The sequence below is a fragment of the Pinus tabuliformis genome, chromosome 4_2, assembly GCF_031772625.1.
Source record: "Pinus tabuliformis cultivar Carrire ecotype Pingquan chromosome 4_2, CPIR1, whole genome shotgun sequence".
Lineage (NCBI taxonomy): Eukaryota > Viridiplantae > Streptophyta > Pinopsida > Pinales > Pinaceae > Pinus > Pinus tabuliformis.
Window position 1 is genome coordinate 149,759,954 of NC_142304.1, and position 5,723 is coordinate 149,765,676.

At 40.5% G+C, this 5,723-nt stretch overlaps 1 pseudogene; it reads right to left on the bottom strand.

The window, feature by feature from the left end:
- Window positions 1-2,007: 2,007 nt before the first annotated feature.
- Window positions 2,008-2,493, bottom strand: LOC149168638 (nuclear pore complex protein NUP43 pseudogene; annotated as a pseudogene).
- Between the last annotated feature and the right edge of the window lie 3,230 nt (window positions 2,494-5,723).

The window sequence follows — 5,723 nt, forward strand, 5'->3', positions numbered from 1 at the left end:
AATCATAAGAGTGGATCTGCTCATCTAACCATTGAATCTCATCTTCAATTCTTTCCACAAGTAACTCACAGACGCTAGGATGATAATCCAGAGATTTCAAACATTGAAGGAAAAAACTTAAAACTTCTTCATTAATTTCAACATCCACTAAGCTTTCTCTAAATTCATTTAGAGCTTCACACAGTGCAGGGTCTGCCACATACCCTACCATTGCATGAACATATCAACAGGCACTGGAATGTCTGGATCAAGTTGGAGTCGCCAGGTGAATGATTCAGCCTGCATAAGTATCTGACTGCTGTCCACCATCAGCATCAGATCTGAATTTGATACATGTACTGGGGTAAAGTGTCAATGAAGCGCTATGTTCACAAATCCCACGGAGATAGACTGAAGCAGCGTTTATCTACTAACGCTGATGTAAAACAAGAGCGTTTTCGAAGGCTTCTGGCGTAACTTCAGGCTCCGTCTAAGACTTGCGAAACAAACACATCAACCCACAAACAAGTTTGTTCTCCCCAATATGGTCGCCAATATGTTAGCGCTTGAGATTTCACCCTAGGCTGAGGAAGGTAAACCTTCAAGGCTACATCAAACCATTTCACCTCGTAGCTAGCCCTACGAGGTATGAGAAGGCTCTCTCGGGTCAGATTTGATAGATCTTATAATATAATTAGGCTGACCAAATAGAAATAAAGATTTTAGGCTAGTAAATTGATAGGGGGTTTGATTTGATGATTTGTGGGGTTTTTTAATGGAATGACGGGGCTTTTCTGGGCTGCATGGGCAAAATCACAGCTTCAAACAGAAAAATATAATGACTACACAGGTTATCAACTGAGGCAAGGTAGGCATGCAATTTAACACCAAATCTGGTTTCAAATGGGATGGCAAGACTGGTGAGGAGCTAAGGAGGGCAGACAATAACTCTGAATCCTCCTTAAACAGTAGAAAACATCGAATGCGAACAAACTTATAGGAGGAGCATATAATACTATGAATTCCTACCTAATCACTTCATTTGTTCAGCTTGAAAGGGTCATGAAATGAAATGGAACATAACTGATTACATATGAGACAAAGGGAAAAACTTATGCTAAATCAACATACCACATGAATCTCGGCAAACAGAGCTGTGAAATTCCATTAAATTCTCTATTATAAAACTGTACAATTAAAAGCTCTCTGCTTCTCCAGCAGCTCCCAGCGCTCAGAAAAAAATCCCCTCCTCTTCCTCACTCTCTCCCCTTTTTAATTACAAAATCATTATTTTTATAAATTATGCTAAAACAAAACAACAGATTGACCCACAATCTGGGCGCTGTTTTAACTAAAGCCATAAAAATAGAAAAGGATCCTCCATCTGCTCCCAAAGATAGAACAGTCTTCCATTATTCCAGCGTGAAGATTTCGAATGGCCCATGAAAACTGGCTGATGATAGAAATAAGTAATCGCACCTTTGAATGCCAATTTGCAACGATTGCCACGTTACTGATATATTTAATTCATATGCAGAAGGTTCTATAAAACAACGACTTATGTATAAACAACTCAATGCGGTTTAAAATCCTCTGATGGCCATTTAAAGATATCAACTGGGGCGTAGATCCACCTGGATATTTAATTAAAGCTATTAATAGAAGATCGAATCTTATTTCTCTATTACACAGGCTCCCATTGATGACACAATTCTCCCATTTTCACAACTGGCCAGCCACGCGGTCTTCTACGGTTTCAACACTTGTAAGGAATTTTGAAATGCTTGTATCTGGAAAGCAAGCTGTAGTTTCCCTAAAGATAACACCATTATCTTCTCGGCTATCTGATCCATTAGTCTCCTTTGGTGAGTCCTGCCCCTTCAAAGACTTGATTAACGCAAAAAGGAAGATATTGAATTATCACCCAATGGTTTATAATACCCCTATTAATTCATTTAAGATTTTGAAGCCCCCTTCTAAATACAAGCTAGAACAGCAACTAGTTTGATAGCATAAATGGGCTATCGATTATGACCTTTTCAGAAACAGAATTGTTTCCCATTCCAAACCGCATATTACATCACTGGAATTTTCTGGATCAATATCAAAAGTATTAATTGCACATGGTTCTGCAAGAACTTCGAGCGGCGCCTCACCTGATTCCAAAACAGCCAAAATACCATCTTCTGAGCACATCATTACGGGCAGAATCTTGCTAGATGTAGTATCCAAGCCAGCAAATTGAGTGTAATGATCATATTTTACCTCCCAAACCTCACTTTCGGAAAGAAACCCTGAAATCTGTCTACTTGATGATCCAATGCCTGCAAGTGGAATGGGTTCTTGTTGCCGCCGAAGGTCCCATGCAAACACTGAACCAGAAGAGCCACCTACCACACAAATATGTTTTCTTGATGGATGGACATCAATTGAATGTATGACTCCTGTGGAACTTCCACCAATCATCTGTACAATACGTATATCCTCTGTCTTTAACGCCAATATTGAGCCCATCTATGAATTGTCTCCACCATTTGGGGGAATAAGGCGCTGACACTCTCATTGATAAGGGTCTGGAAGAACTGTATTGCATCCGCATCATCCAAAGAAGAGTCTTCATCATCAACCGGTTCAGTGGACACATCTAAAAAGCTATCCAGGCCACAAATTTGTCGTGCTTGCTTATCTGCTTCTTCTATAAGGTTTAGCTCCTTCAGCAATTCATCAATCTGGAGCTTGACAGACTTTCTTTTCCGACCTGAATTTCTGAGGTCCTCATGGTTTCCCCTTAATGGTATCAATATATTCTAGCTCTTCACGGGGAGTTAGCAGGCCACTACAGATATCACCCTTAGGACAGACAGACACAATCGACTTCAGCTCTGCCCCTTCTGTTGCTAATGGAAGTCCATAAATGTAAGCTTCTCCTGATGTGCAACAAAAAAGTCGAGAGAGCATATAGATGATGGAAGACTTTCCAGATCCACTGTGACCAACAATAGCAAAACGTTCTCCCTCATAGAGTTTCAGGTTGAGGCCCTTTACTGCTTCAACTTCCCTATGGACTCTTTTAGTTCTTAGACTCGTTCCATGGTCAAATGACCAAAACTCCTACCATTTCCTGGGTGTAGTATAGACTTTCCTCAGATTTTTAAGCTCCACAACAACTTTAGATGCCAAACCTGGATCAACTCGCTCTATGTTGGAGTTGTCATCCTCATCTCCTCCATCAGAACCAGCTGAAACTTTTTCAGGCACATCAATGGATGTATTTATACCAAACCTTAACTCATTTAATTGTTGCCCTGACAAACTGCTCAACACCAACGAATGTGCCCGTTTGATCCCGATACCAGGGACTGATGAAAGAAAGTCACAACCTTGTCCATCTTTAACAGAATTACTCTTGTTAAGTTTGGTTCCAGGAGCGCGAGCATGAGGAGCAATAGCAGATGTGGAAACCAAAGAAGGGTCAGGTGTCGAAGGAACCATAGTCTGTTTCATACCATTAACTATTGAATATCCTAACTTTGATTCGTGGTACCTTCCCCGAGGAAATGTTGCAGAAGTTGTTAACTGTGACCTTGCCATCCTTGTTGAAGAATTAGACTCTGACTTATGCGGCCGTATACCCTTTGAGTTATTAAAACCTGAGGGTGACTTTTTGGCAACAGTAACCCAATCTCCATTTGTATCTGTCGACTCCCTTTCATTCTTTTGCTTAAAAAAGGCTTTTAAAAACTTGCCTGTATCATCCCATCTTTTTGACAGTAGAACTCATTTGTTGTCCCCAGAACTCTTATTCTTGACAGCTGGAAAATTCAGTTTTGTATTGGAAACTGCCGCCAAGCTTTGTTTCAAATGATCACCTTGTGTCACCCATTTCACATATTCAGTAATTGATTGTGGCGCCATTGATTTGGATCTACTGAGGCCGGTTCTTGGGCAAGCAATCAACGAAACACCAAAGCAAAAAGAACTACAACCAGACATATTACCAAGATGGTTTTCCACGGTACTAACCAAATGAATGACTTTTGACATAGTATAACCATATAATCAACAAGACTTGCTTGCGTTGGGATCACAAGAATGTTGGAAGACATAGCCAATCACATTGACCCATTTTGAGCCTTCTGTGCCAATCTGAATCATAGAATACATTATCTCTGACTGGACTAGTACAAACAAGTTTTCTGAAGCTCCGAGAAGCCGCTGCCAGTTGAAGAGCTGAAAAGCAACATTTAATGATTTCTTCTTCAAAACCCTGTTTTGAAGAAGAATCAATCTCATGTTGAGACGGAGTCTAACAGTTAGTATACATGGTTTCATTGCAGTTAAAACTTATGTTCATTCTCTTTACTGTCAGCTAGATCAGATTAGGTCAACATAACTAGGTCTTTGATTCTACAAGTCTTCGTTGGTTCAGTTGGAAAAACAACTTGCAGATCACCTGTACCACTTCTCTATCTGTCCATACTCCATCAAACCCATCTGCCCCATCCCTCAACTCAGATTCTTGCCTCACGTTTGCCATTTACTTACATAACCCTAATTTTTGTGCAACATTGCTCCAGTCCTCCTTGAACAAGTCCAACCATCTACATCTTTCCTCAACTCCATCCACCAAGTCCTGGACCACCTCCAACCCTTATCCTACCTCCATACTCACTCCTTCACCTCTCTCTCTCCATCCATCCTCCAAGATCCCATTTCTGAACAACCTGTAGAAAATTACAGACATCCTGTAGAAAATCACAGACATCCTGTAGAAAATCACAGACATCCTATAGAACCCCTGCAGACTTGCTGTAGAGGCTCACGAATGATGTTTCTTGATAGCGAAACTCTGTGAGACTCTCTGGAAGGGTGTTAGGGACCCCTTAGGCCCTCTCTGAACCTTCTTGACCTCCTCCAAGAATTTCCTCTCGCCAATCCACCTCTGCACAGTAAAAAACAGTCAAATCGCATGCATGATAACTCTGGCAACTTATTCAAAAATACAAAAAGATGTTTTTTTTCTTCAGATGTTACTATAGAAGTAGCTTAGATACATGTATTTACCTTCCTAGAAGTCAATGGCATCTATTTCAGTAGCTTGCATCCTCTTTCTTGCATCAGTAGGGACAACTGGTAAAATTAAGGTTTGCTAGGGTTTACATTTCCTTTCAGCTTTCCAGTTTCTTTCTGCAAGTAGATCAACCTTCTTTGAGTTAGCTTTCATCCATCAGTTAAAAAGCTTCTTCTCAGAGCTCATAGAAGTTTGCTTAAGCTCCTAGCGGACTTGTGCCAACTGACCAAGTGACAGCTGCGGCAATAGCTAGTACTTGTGCATACAGCACTGTCGCTTCCAAGTTTGTTACGAACTACTGGGTTGATAAAAGTAAATAAGGGAGTCCCAGGAGTTGCAACATTATTGCTGCAATACTGGAGCTCACCACTCTTTCTGGCGCCGTTGCCGGGGAAGCATCAGAGTATTTGTGATTGCTGCTTTTCTTCTATTTTCCTACTCTAAACTTCTGCTAAGTAGTTTATTTCAGTTCCATTCTGCAATTTCATTTCTGCAAAGTAAATTAGACATTTCCTACTTTCACAGATTAGCCTCGCAATTTGATTTCAGCAAAATAGATTAGTCCTTTCCTGCTTTCATTTCAATTCCACATTTTCATTTCCGCAAGATAGATTTTAGTTAGTTGCAATTCCATCTGTTTCAGTTTTGCAGGTACAAGCAGAAACAAGCAAAA